Source organism: Psammomys obesus, unplaced genomic scaffold (assembly GCF_907164565.1).
Source record: "Psammomys obesus unplaced genomic scaffold, mPsaObe1.curated_primary_1811, whole genome shotgun sequence".
In the NCBI taxonomy this organism is placed as follows: domain Eukaryota; kingdom Metazoa; phylum Chordata; class Mammalia; order Rodentia; family Muridae; genus Psammomys; species Psammomys obesus.
Genome location: NW_026591086.1, coordinates 37,415,418 through 37,429,239, shown reverse-complemented (window position 1 = coordinate 37,429,239; position 13,822 = coordinate 37,415,418). Strand labels below are relative to the sequence as shown.

Genomic DNA, 13,822 nt, shown 5'->3' with positions numbered 1-13,822 from the left:
TATGTATGTATGTATGTATGTATGTATGTATGTATGTATGTATGTATGTATTTTGAGGTCATATCTCATAATGTAGCCTGACTGTTCTGGAACTCACTATGTAGACCATGCTCCCCGAGATTCGCCTGATTCTGTCTCCTGAATTCTGGGACTGAAAGTATATGCCACAAGTCCTGTCATCATTGGGAGATATTTTCAATAATATAGTGTTGTTTATAAGAAAACGAAGTATAAAACCAACGATCTTTTTTTTTTTCCAAAGCATCCGTCCTTTTTCCTAATTCTAAGTCAGACTGCTTCTGACTGGTGAAGGTATTGAGGTATGTCATAGATCATCCCAACCAGCATATAGCAATATAATGCAGCTCATTTTGAAGCATGGATATGAAAGAAATCGTTTCCTACATGATGGTAAAAGGAGAAGGCCACCATTTTATAAATCAGGACATCTTTGGTCCTCTTTAGGACCAAGGAATGATAAGTTGAGCTTGAGTTACTGTTCAGAGTTTCAGTGACAAAAAAAATGGCCAAGGGCCATTTTTGGGGGAAAACAAAAAGAGGACTTTTACTTCCTTATTTATCTTATATAAGGTGTGATGAGTTACACAGCATGGATGAAGACAAATGGTGTCATTCAATTTAATCCATTTACACAATATATTAATAGTTCTAAAAATCCTTACGATTCTAGAGAGTTAGTTTGACTAAAGCTCATTTAGAATGAACACTTAGAAGGGATTGATAAACAAGTGGTTGTCCTTAACACCAGCCACTCATTGTCAGTCTTTGTCTTCATGTAGGGGTGTTTCTCTGTTCAGTCCTATCTTAGAGCCCTCTGCACTTTCCCCAGAAATGTATTCTTAAAACTGTGAATTCTGAAACAAATGATGCCATCAGTATAAAACAAGGAACCATGTCTTCTAGTACTTAGCTTTGACAGCTGATAGTTGCTAGACTGTTTTGAGCATAATCTTACATTTGACCTTTCTGTAAAACATTGCTATTTATTCAGCAGTAAGAGCGCCTCTCATTTTGTGGAAGCCAAACTGATACAAACTATCAGACTTAATAGTCTTTCTAGTTTTAGATCTAGAATGAAATAGATAATAACTATAATTTTTAAAAAGCCACCCCTTACACTGACTTAGGCACGGTTCATTCAGTAGTTTAATTCAGAACACCTTGGCCACGTAGCTGCTAGTGTCAGCACCACTTTCATAAGTACGAGGATTGGAATTTATAAAGTTAAGAGGTTTTCCTATGTTCACAGAATGAAGGCAGAGCCATCACACAAACTTATGACATACAACTTATGCCCTTAAGTCTTCTACTCTCTGACTGTTATCCATCATTTTAGTTAGATCTATTACATGCTTAATAAATATGAACCACAGTTTTACTATTAACTCCTGATTATCTCATCTTTATTTTGATTCTATGAGAAAATCAATGCCTCTAACAATTCAGTTTCCCTTTGTCATCCCGCATGTGTCTGGCGTGTTCTTTCCCACTGTCAATTGGCCTGTGTTCAAGAACTACAAATGGATTTTAATATGAGCCTGTGGGGGGGGGGGTACAATTATGGTGATAAATCTGTGGGAATCATAAAATAAATTAAAAACCCTACATAAGTGCTTTTTGGATTATCTGTCACTTGGGATTACTTATGCCATGATCTCCTCTATGACTGTAGATAATTGAATGTTGGCTATTTTACTGTGACTGCAAGTTCTGATGTTAAGGAGAAAATGAAGCATGTAAATAGGAGTTTGCCTATTTACTCAGTAATTAATTTGAGATTTCATCACAGGAGTCATTTAAAACCGTAGCACAGAGTAACTTTATCTCACCGGAACTGTACTCCTTTTATTTGGATGAGAGGGGTGATGAATGTACCTGCCTCTTCTTCTTCTGTTTATTCACTAATAAACAATCCAATACTGTGCAGATGTTGTTTGAAAGATATAAGGAAAACTATTAATGGAAAAATAATCTTACTGAGATGGGTTTGTGAAGTCCCTGAGAGCTTTTACTTAACCCATGAACCCTTTCTACTTTATTAAATGACACCGTGGACATTAAGTTACATGAAACAGTTGAAAAAGCGATGGCAGCAGCATCACCTTGTCTTGATATGAAGATGTATATGTAGATAGATAGGTATATCACATATGATATATAATGTTTATATGTGTATATACATTTATAAAGCAGACACCAGAGTCAGCATTCATACTAAAGCTGTGGATTTCATAGGCAGAATTCATTGAAGGTTGTTTGAGTAGTATCTACCTAATAGAAACAGTGACATTTTTCTTGACCGTCCCATTAGGGTTTCTATGTGTAAAGTATATGACTATCCCATTTTCTCCATTGAGAAGCTGTAAGGAGTAAGAAATACATTGCTGTGCATCTTATGTATACATGTGTGGTGTTATCCCTGGTTCATAGGTGTGCCTTGGATTTCTGTAACATTAGATATTTCTGGGTAAGCAGACACTAAGTGGATTTGAAGAGTGCCCAGAGAACTTGTGGCTTAGGCTCTCTTCAATCCCAAGCATGCTTAATTAACACAGAATAACACACACACACACACACACACACACACACACACACACACACACACTACCACTCCCTGCTTCAATGCTTGATGCTTGGCTCTGGGATGAACTCAGGTCTTCTGGCATGGCAACAGGTGACTTCCCAGTGAGCCATCTCAGCATTCCTGCCTTCCTTTTGAATTTTTGTTTAGTTTTCTTTTCAGACAGGTTCACCTCATGTAACCCTGGCTGGCCTGGAGCTCGTCATATAGACCAGGCTGCCCTTGCACTTGCAACAATTTCTCTGTCACTGCTTCCTGAGTGCTGGGATTACAAGCATGAGCCACCATGCCCTGGAAGACCACCTACTTTATAAAATCTAGGGTTAAAACACTCCCTTGTTTATACATGTCTTTGTCAGTGAGTGCAGGTGGTGCAAGGGCCATTGAATCTCAGACAGCGGGAGAGGGAAAGAAATGCTTCTTTCAGGATAAGGGTTAGAAATCCTTTTGTAACATCCTTAGATGGGTCTTAGTGAACATCACATATAGTTAATTAATACTATACTATCTGTAGTGTTCGCTAAGCACTTACTGATTAACTGTGGACACTTTTTATCAAAACAGAAAAGGCTTTGTAGATGCCCGGTTGTAGAATGGTGATGGTACTTTCTGAAGCACAGTGTAGTAAGAATCATGGTTTTAACCCACTGTAGTGACAGGAATTAGAAGCCGCTGTGATCAGTTATGCTTAGCTCGCTTGTTTAGCTTAGTTTCAGAGGATAGATGGGCGCACACATTAATTTCTGTAGAATATTCATCCCACCAATAAAAACCTGATGGTAGTAATTTCCATGGCAAATTAGGCGTCAATGGGGTTCCTGATATTTCTCATCATAATATAATTTGTTCTTTCCTCTGACAATGCTGTGGAACCTAACACACACACACACACACACACACACACACACACACACACACACACGCATACATGCATACACAGATATACAAACACATATCATTAAAAACAGTAAACATTATAAAATAATATCCTATCAATTTAGTTTTTGAGATTCAGATTTAGATAAAGGGGTGTTCATTAGGAGTCAACGCAAATACGATTCATAAAAAATATTTTCAATATTTCACAAAGAATATAACGTATTTTCATGAAGTTACATAGATTCACTTCAGAAAATATAGTGAAATATCTCAAAATGAATTACAATCACCCACATATCTTCTTAATGAAAAAATCATTAAGCTAGAATTTGTTCTGCCCCTTTTGTTTTCATATGTAAACAAAAAATGTTTTCTGGGGACAAAATTCATTCTTCAGATTAACTTTCGTACAGTAATAATTGTCCTCACTTAACATTATCTAAAATATTTTTTTTTGGCGTTGAATATTATACCTCAGACTTCCCCAGTCACTGGGATCGCAAATGAGGCCTCAATACCTAAAGCAGAGATTCAGGCCCCATATAAACTACCACAGTTCTGCTCCTGTGTCCCTCTACTTATCTAGATCATTGGCCCATCATTCCTTGTTTCCTCCAGGTTTTATACCCAGTCTTTTGCTGTACTTTTCACCACTATAAATCAGGCAATCATTAAACTATTTTTGTCAAAAATCTCAAATTGACATAAATGTACAAATATAATTTCTTGGGGTAATTTCCCTTGTCTCCTGTTTTCCTAGTAAGAAAGATTTATAACCAAAGTGAATGTAGGAATTATTCAGTATTTTAACAGAATATTTATGGTCTCTTGATGTATTAGTTACTAAAAAAATTAAGAAATTATGTTCTGTGAGGAAATACATATGTTAAATTAAGATTATTTTATATTCTAAGCAGTTTCCATTTTTTTCCTTTTTTAATTTATTACAATTTGTTTACTTTGTATCCCGGTGCAGTTTCAAATTTTAACATTACTTTGTTTATTTTGGTTTTTTGAGACAGGGTTTCTCTGTGTAACCTTGCCTGTCCTGGAACTCACTCTGTAGACCAGGCTGGCCTTGAACTCAGAGATCTGCCTGCCTCTGCCTCCCTGAGTGCTGGGATTAAAGGCGTGCACCACCACCACCTTGCAACATTACTTATTTTCGTTTTGTGCATATAGGTGCATGCAGGCATTTTGTGCCTATATGACTGTCTGTGCACTATGCGCATGCGGTGCCCACTGATGCCAGAAGAGGGTATCAGAGCTCCTTGGAACTCAAGCTACAGACAGCTGTTAGCTGCTGCGTGGGTGCTGGGAACTGAACCTGGCTCCTCTGGAAAGGCAGTCAGTGCTCCTAAGCACTAAGCACCTTCTCCAGACTCTCCCAATCTCTTTCCATGCACAACTTCAGTGTCTTGTCTCTTCCCTGCTCTGCTCCGTAAACTGTCCAGCCAACTTTGCAGGACTGTACCATCTTGATTCTTGCTATTTTGATGGAGATGTAGGTTCTGTTGGGGTCAGTGGGCATGGTAGCTCTGAGACTCTTTTTTTTTTTTTTTTTTTTTTTTTTACACAGCAGCCTAAGACACTTATTTGTGTAAAATTGGAAAGATTGTACATATGTTTCTGTCCAAACACAACAACCTTTAAAAACTTCTTTCCTGCAGTGGCTCCTGACTCTTGGCACTCATTCCACAAGGCTCCTGGCCAAATGTGCCAGTCTTCCCCTGACCTCAGCTTTTCTTTTCGGCTGTTTCGTTTTGTGTTTTCATATTTAGTTTTAAAAACATTTGCTCACTGGTGAGCCCCCGAAGTCCACAGTGGCATGTTGTTTAAGGGTGGCAACTCCAAACACTGTTGAATTTTTAAAAGCAGACTATTTAGGAACATAGCTAGAATGGCCTCTGAATAGCAGGTCTGAAGAGGGTAGGAGAGGGAGTAGAGAGGAGAACGGCACTGGGAGAGGCGCTTCAGAACTCACAGATATTTTAGGACATTTGCAAGCTAATTTTGCAGCATGCCTGTCTCCATTTATACTCCCATCCTGCAGCGTACCACTTGCCATTAGTGTGTGTGTGTGTGTGTGTGTGTGTGTGTGTGTGTGCGTGTGTGTGCGTGTGTGCGTGCGTGTGTGTGTGCGTGCGTGCGTGCGTGCGTGCGTGCATTCATGCCATGATGAAGTGTGGAGGTTAGCAAAGAACCTTAGTGATTGGTCCTCAAGTCCACTTTGTTGAAGATGGGCCTCTGCGTGGCTTTGCTCCTGTTTGTGGGCATCACTGGCCCTTGACTTTCAGAGACTCTTCTCTTACTGCCTCTGATCTTTTCACAGGAGCACTGGCACCATAGATGTTCCTGCTGCTCCCTGTCTAGCATTATGTGAGTTCTGGGCTTTCCAACTCAGGTCCCCATGCATAGATAGCAAGTGCTTTAACCCGCAGAGCCATCCCCCAGCTGGTTTGTCTCGGACTATAATGTAAGCTATGGATTATAGTTAACGTTGTTCAGGTGCAGTATAGTAAATATTTTGTCATTACTTATGCCCTTTGTGTCACAGCATTGCGAGATGTGGGTAACAAGAGAAATCGTGTATGGAAAGAGCACGTGCGTTCATGTAATCCGCCCACTCTCCCTACATGTAGCCATTTAATTTCCTTCTCAAGGCTTATCGCTGCAGCTGGTACTTGGAGCACAATATTGAAAAGGAGTGGTGGAGTAATGGACATCCCTGTCTTCTTCCTGAGTTCAGTGCAATCCCATCAAACTTTTAACCAGGATGATGTTGGCTGTGGGTTTCTCCTGTACTTTTTATTATGTTGAGTTATGGTCTCTCTAGCACTTCATTCCTTGGGACTTTTTATGATGAAAGACATGTTGAATTGTCTCCAAAAACTTTTCTGTATCTGCTGAGATAATCATGCCGCCGTTATCTTTAAGTCTGTTTATGTGGTTTATTATATTTACTGACTTGCATATGTTGAACCATATCAGGATAAAGCCAACTTGGTCATGATACATAATCCTTTTGATGTATTAAAATACAGTGTACTCATTTTTAAAATAATTTCAATTATTTATGCTTCTGATAATCTATTATTCTATCATTTCCAATTCCTAATCAAATACTACTACCACAACATTTGTAGATTTTAAAGAGGATGATAACTTTATCCTTTCCGCTAATAACTAAAACTACATTTGTTACATTTGTTCTTACTATTAAATGGATATCGCTTTTCAGCAGGTGTTTTAAGATATTAAAGTTTCACTGGACATAATAGAAAAGGATATTGTCTTGACACTCTTTGTGAAACTTAGTTGAAAAATGATTATTAGTAGTAGAAATAAACTAAATTTCTAGGTTTGTTTTAATCCTTTTTTTTGTTTGTTTTCTTGATATACGATTCTATCCTGCTTTTTGCTGCTGTGATAAAACACTAAATGAAACAACTTGGACAGGAAAGGACTCACCTGGCTTTCATGTTACAATCCATCATGCAGGGCAGCCAAAGCAAGAATTCATGGCAGGAACTGAAGGCAGAGACCCTGGAGATATGCTGCTCACTGCCTTTTTCTCCTTGGCTTGCCAAGCTAACTCTCTTATACACCTGCTTCCTAGGCATGGCAATGTCCACCTTGGGCTGGGTCTTCCTACATCAGTTAGCAATCAAGAAGATGCCTTAGAGCCATGCTCACAGGCCAGTCTGGTGCAGGTAATTCCTCATTGTAGGCCCTTCTTCCCAGGTGTGTCAAGTTGACCCTGAGCTATGTGTAAACAATACTTCTTCTAACTTGACCAGATGGAAAGAATTGAAGTGGTTTAAGATTCAGAACAACTTAAAAGCCATAATCTTCTTGAACAAATGTAATGCGTAGTCTTCAATTAAGTTATGCTGCCACACGTATTTCTGTCCTGTTTGTATTTATATATAATGTTGACATTCATTTCTGAACGTGTTTGTCCCTCTTTTTGGTCTTTAGGGATGTCTGCTGTTAATTTGAGATTTGGATACGCAAAATCTCCTCTTTCTCTTCTTTCAAGCAGCCTCACAGCACACATGGCCAGGCCACAGTTTGAGAGTGCAGTCTGCTGTAAATGTTGATTCTGATCGAGTTGGATAAATGGTGTAAATTATGACAGTCCTATGCTAAAAGTCCTCGGAAACATAATGACTGTAAAATAAGGAAACAGTTGGGAGCAGTTGGAATGTTTATACTAAAAGCTTTTTGAAGGTTCTTCTCAGTTGAGGGGTAAAATCCATTAAACATAAACAAAAGCACAAGGATCATTATGTTGTACTTATGTTATGGATTTTCTTATTTATGTTCTGTACTGTGTGTGTGTGTGTGTGTGTGTGTGTGTGTGTTTGCCCATCCACATATGCCAATCACAGGGCAACTTGCCTAGCAGATTCTCTTTTTTCATCATGTGGATTCCAGAGATTAAAAGCACAGTGCCTTTACCAGCTGAGCCAACTTGTCATGTTGACAAGTTTTTCTCTTTTTAATTAATTTATTTTATTCTTTTCTTTTTTTAAATTAGTTTATCTATTCACTTTACATCCTAGTCATAGCCCCCTCCCTCTTCTCCTCCCATTCCCACCCTCCCTCACCCATTTTTCCTCCTCCTTTCCTCAGAAAAGGGGAGCACCCCTACTGGTCCATTCCAGCTCATCAAGTCACACAAAGACTGAGTTCATCCTCTTCCTCTGTGGCCTGGTAAAGCAGTCCTGTCAGGGAGAAGTGATCAAAAAGCAGGCAACAGAGACCATGCCAGAGACAGCCCCTGCTTCCCTTCCTAGTGAACTCACATGAAGCCTGAACTTCCCATCAGCTACATCTGTGTAGAGGATCTAGGTCCAGTCTATGCATGATCCTTGGTTGGTGATTCAGACTCCATAGGCTCCTCTGGGCACTGGTTATTTGGCTCTGTTGGTCTTCTTGTGGCGCTCCTATCACCTCGAGGTTCTTTTTATCCTTCTCCCTTCTTTTCCAGTACACTCCCTGTGCTTTGCCCAATGTTTGGCTGTGAGTCTCAGCATCTGTTTAGAACTGTTGCTGAGTGGAGCCTCTCAGAGGAAAACTCTGATAGGCTTCTGTCTGCAAGCATGGCAGAGTATCCTTAATAGTGTTAGGGGATGGCTGTCTTTCATGGGGTGGTTCTTGGGTTGGAGAAGGCATTGGTTGGACATTCAATCTCTGCTCTATCTGTTCTATCTTTATCCCTGCTGGTCTTGTAGGTAGGATAAGTTTTGGACTGAAGTTTTTGTGGGTGAGTTGGTGTTCTCCTTCCTCCAGTAGGGATCTTATCTGGTTAGAGGGCATGTTCTTCAGTCCATGGCCCCTGCTACTGGGAGTCTCAGCTAGACTTTCTCTCATATCCTCCCAGAGACATCTTCTTAGGTCACAGAGATGCCCCCACACATACACCATGTCTTGAAGAAACAAAAAGAAAGAAAGAAGAAAGAGAGAGAGAAATAAATGAAGGAAGGAAGGAAGGAAGGAAGGAAGGAAGGAAGGAAGGAAGGAAGGAAGGAAGGAAGGAAGAAAAATTAGATCTGTATTATTTGAAGAATCACTTCTTGCATTTTCAACCAAGACGTTGACACGAAGCAGTTTACTTAAATATTCACTCAAGTATGTCACCCTTACACACAGTAGGTAACTTTGTCAGCAGTTTCAGTATCCGTTATCAGGGCAGGACAGTGTGAGTCATTTTCTCTTCCTCTAGTGAATGATATATTAGAGAAGTGACTGCTGATCTTTCTTCAGTATACTTTATCTCTTCCTACTTTTGTAAACTTATATTTTCATGGCATTTGTTTCTGTCACCCTGCCCTTGAACATGGGAAGAAGAGAAATCTCCGAAAGCAGGTCATCTTAATGAGCACCAAGCCCTATGCAATAAAAAGTGTAACAGGTAGACTGCATTTTCAGTAAAATAAACGCACAGAGAAGATTGAAGTGTGTGCTTTCGCAGCAGATGGAGAACAGTGGCTTTTCCACTGGGAGCAAAGTCATCAGCCAGAGTTTCAGGGTGCTCACATCAGGAATCCCTCAGAGGAAAATCTGGGCTGAGTAGCTATTATGAATGCAAAAACGTCCCTTTAACTAAAATGAAGTCTAATTTCCAATAACACAGTATTAAACAGCAAATAGGTATGGCTTCAGTTTGGTTAATTTTTGCAGGAAGTACAGAATGTCTATTAAAGACTTTATAAAGGACTTCAACAATTTTAAGCACGTGCATACACCTGAGTGAAAATGCCCATGGAGACCACAGAGGGCTGTGGAGGCTCTGGCTCTGAAGTTGCAGGTGGCTATGACCCACCTGATGTGAGCCACTGAAAGGCACGCACCCTCAATGCTCAGCAGCTCACACCCTCACACATACTCACTGCTGAGCCTTCCCCCAGGCCCCAGAACACACATTTTCAATCACAAGTCTTAACATTAAGCCAGACTCTGACCTTCATAAAACCAAATTACTGCTGTGTTAGAAGATAGATGACCAACTATGCTCTTTGGAGTTCTTTATATTGTAGCATTAAGAAATCAGATAAAATGTGTTTCAGCTAGGATACGGTGGGTTTGTTTGTTTGTTTGTTTGTTTGTTTGTTTTTGGTGGATCAATCAGACTAATTTTTTTTAAAAGAGTTAAATAACCAGGGTATGTTCTAAGCATCTGATGTGTGTAACGTGAATCGACTTGCTTTGCTGTACCCCATCAGTGACTCTTCTTCAGTCTTGCACTAGAATACATTGAATTCTTCAACTCTCAGACACTTTGGTAATAGGTTGGCTTTGTTTGCAGTTTTTACTTCCAAGAAGAAAGAACTCTGGTCATTTGCTTATCTTTTTACTGCTTGGAGAACTTGATGCCATCAGTTCAATCTTCACAACAATTTTACAAGTCTGGAACTAAGAACTCTTTTCTATTCTGAAAACCAGAAACTTTAGAAAATTCAAGATGACACTGCTTATAAAAAGTAAGCTAGGTTAAGTCATCAGTTCAAGTCTTTGGAATTCTTTTCCTAGTTTTATTTTCTTTTTGTAATAGTATTTCAGAACAGCTTAGGAAAGAGACATGATGTTGGGTAAATTGTTTTCTAAACATTTCCTAAAAAGTTAGTTTGAAATTATTGCTCAATTTTTTTTGTAAAACTGAAATAAAACATAATTAATTGAAATGATTGATATAGTTGTTAATATGCAATTTCTGTGTAAGACATCCCTACAACTCTCTTGTCCTATTAAAGGTGTAACAGGCACCACATACACCTTGGATAACAGTTCATAGCCAGTTATTTAAATACCCTTTAACCAGGACACTTCTATGTACCTCTGAAGAGATTTCCAAATGAAGGGTGTTGTCCATACATAGTTGTTTCTTTTCAGATTTGCAGGTGATTAAAACACAGAATCTCAATTAAAGATGCTCTATGTTCCCTGGCAGGCCATAAAAAAGATTCAGCTGTTGGTAATGGCTGGCCGAGGGAGGGAAACCTTTCTAGGACTCTCCAGGAAATAACACATGGGAGGCTTGGGGCTCCTTTGTACATTCCTTCCACAAAAATGTCTACAGCTGAAGTTTCATTTAAAATTTTTTTTTTCAGAAGAAAGTTGTTGATTAGCAAGACTCAACTGTGTCCCTGCACATGCTTACGTGAACACGTCACTAGGATGCTATGTGTAACATCTTATTGTGTGGGTTATGGTGCATAAAACCAAGTTTCTGACATGAGAAGCAAATAATAATGCCCTAGGTCATCCTGCTTGTGTTTAGGCCTGCACACAAATTTTCCGGGGTGTGTGAAGTACATCATTAGACTTATGTTGCTGGACTTTTGTGTGTATTTATACTATTATTTTCTAAAACATCATTAAAAAGTTGAAATTTTACGGTGGACCCTTCCACGGTGTAGGATATAGCCCTTTGGAGAATGAAACGTCATTCCTCTTTGACAAACATCTAGCACTCCTGTATATTGCTTGTGGCATTAGAAAGTGTGTTGTTCTTGTTGGACAGTGAGAATGTAATGAGAGTTTCATCTTCCACACCGGGGGAAGCAACAGGGAAACTCAACTTCTGTGACAGCTTGCCAAGGCAAAATCATTTTGTATTAGAAAACCACAAACATCTCTCAGTCGATACTGCTGTAAGAGGTCCATGGCCGTGTCAAGAATTTAGGAGTTGCTGATGAAAGGTGAAACTTCTCTGTGCAGTTCTTTCGTTCTTTTGAAAGAAATGCCTCTTGTAAAACCTACAGTCTCCATTTCTCTTGCCTGTTTGCTGTCCCTTCCCCTTGGAAGCCTGCCCCTCCCTTTCTTCATGTGCTCCCATCTTTCACTTTGCTCTCAGGCTTTCTCAGCACTCTCTCCATCTTCTCTGTTTCCTTCTGCTTCTTCTCCCTCTTGGCAGTCGACTCTGTCCCCAGCACCTCACTCCAGCTTCCCACTTAGAGATCCAAGCCTCAGAATGAATGTGTTTCAATTTACCACTTTTGGAAAGCAAGGAGATAAATACCCAATGATGATCCCCTGGGGTTGAATCTTGTGGGTTTTTTCCACTTCTTAAAAGGAGGAAGGAGGCTCTATTATAGATATTGAGAGGCCTTATCCTGTAACATAGCTGACTTCACAGATAGGTCTGTCCAGCCCAAAGCTGGAGGTACCGACAGTTTTATCTGCCACAATGTTATGTGTCCAAGAGATTAGCAATGGCTTTTGGGATAGGATGCACTGCCCACAGTGAAAACAAATGAAGGGTCCCGTGAAGATTTTAATTGTCTTGATAAGGATAGGGCATTACTTAATAGACAGGCTTCATTTCAACGGCTGCATAATAGAGACGGGCCACCATGTGTCTCTGTGATGTTTGCGTTTATAAATCCATGCACAATTCTTCAAGGTTTATGTGTCCTAGTTATTAGACTTTGAGCATCGGTGGAAGCTGGGTAGATTTTGGGTGTCTGGGAGCAGCTAGGGATTTTCTGTGTTTTGTCTTCATAGCTTCTAGTCTATCTAATGGGCCTGAGAAGAAGTCCTTTTCTGATGTTTCTGTTGCTATACCATGGTACTTGGAAGAAGTATTTTCCTCAGTTGGGAATTAGTGTCGTGCAAATGGTGGGTTCTCTTCCACCATACAGTGAAGTTAGGCCACCTCCTAGAGCTCAGTGATTCCTGATGCCTTGGAAGCCATCACTTCACCTAAGCTCCATATGTCCCAATTTATTTGTCATGATCTGCCAATGTACTCTTTCATTTCTGTTAGGAACTGCTTCTACAGGGATGCAATACTCCCCAGCTCCCTTTTGGTAAAAGCCTGTTTTTATGTGAGGTAAAAATAACCATTGTTTCCAAATTAAGATTCTCAAATTTATCTAATACGTAACGAATCAGGGATATGTGTAGTCAAGGAGATTGGTACCGTTTAATGATTTATATTTTGGATTATGAACCAGTTGCTCTTAGAAAAAGCAATATCAACACGGGCTTTCATGTATGCATAAAATACTGATAAGAAACAACTCATATTGTCATTGCTAAGAAACAAAACCCTATTGATGATGCTAAGAATAAACATACTGTTTTAATAGGAAGAGTGATAACGTCTGCAGATTTGCACGAAAGTAGTGCAATCGATGGTGTTTGGGTGTTTGTTTCTTCATGTGTTTGGGATGGCTTATAAAATTGTTTCTCAGCTTTAGTACCTAATGTGCAAATCCTATTTAGAATTCCATATGGGAGGCCTTGCAGATCAGCCACCTTTTATAGTTCTAATTCATATGCTTTTGCCGGCAACCGTTTTAGCCAAGAAGAGGGAAAAAAGCATGAAAACATCAACCCATTTCCCTTTCATTCGATCTGGTGCCACTGTTGATTTTTCTTTCCCTTTTCATTGTGGCTGACTAAAATGCCCTTTGCACTACTGCCTATTGTATGCTTTGAAGAGAACTATAATTTATATTCTATAATGAAAGTTTTTAAGAACAATGTTTCTTTTAAAAGCTTTAAATGCATCTTCATGTTTTCAGGAAGAATAGCAAGTGAAAAAAAATGAAGAATGAAATGACCAACTTAACATAATTGTTGTTCCCATACCGTATGAAAGCTGAAAATAACGATTTGGGCTTTTCATCTAATAGAATAATACTATTCTATTAGATGTTGAATGTTGACCTGGTTAAATTAGATGTAGCAAAATAGTCTGCTGCCGTCTGGTTATCTCCATTAAGGCTCTACGGACACACTCCAACAGAACAAGGACCATTCGGTCCCAGAAGTATGCATTTCATAAATACTTGTTTAACATAGGAATTAATAGGTGTATGTTCATGA

At 39.3% G+C, this 13,822-nt stretch overlaps 1 protein-coding gene across 6 annotated transcripts in view; it reads left to right on the top strand.

Moving 5' to 3' along the window:
- Positions 1-13,822, top strand: part of Klf12 (KLF transcription factor 12) — a 431,501-nt gene that overhangs the window by 245,992 nt on the left and 171,687 nt on the right. The window lies entirely within an intron of this gene.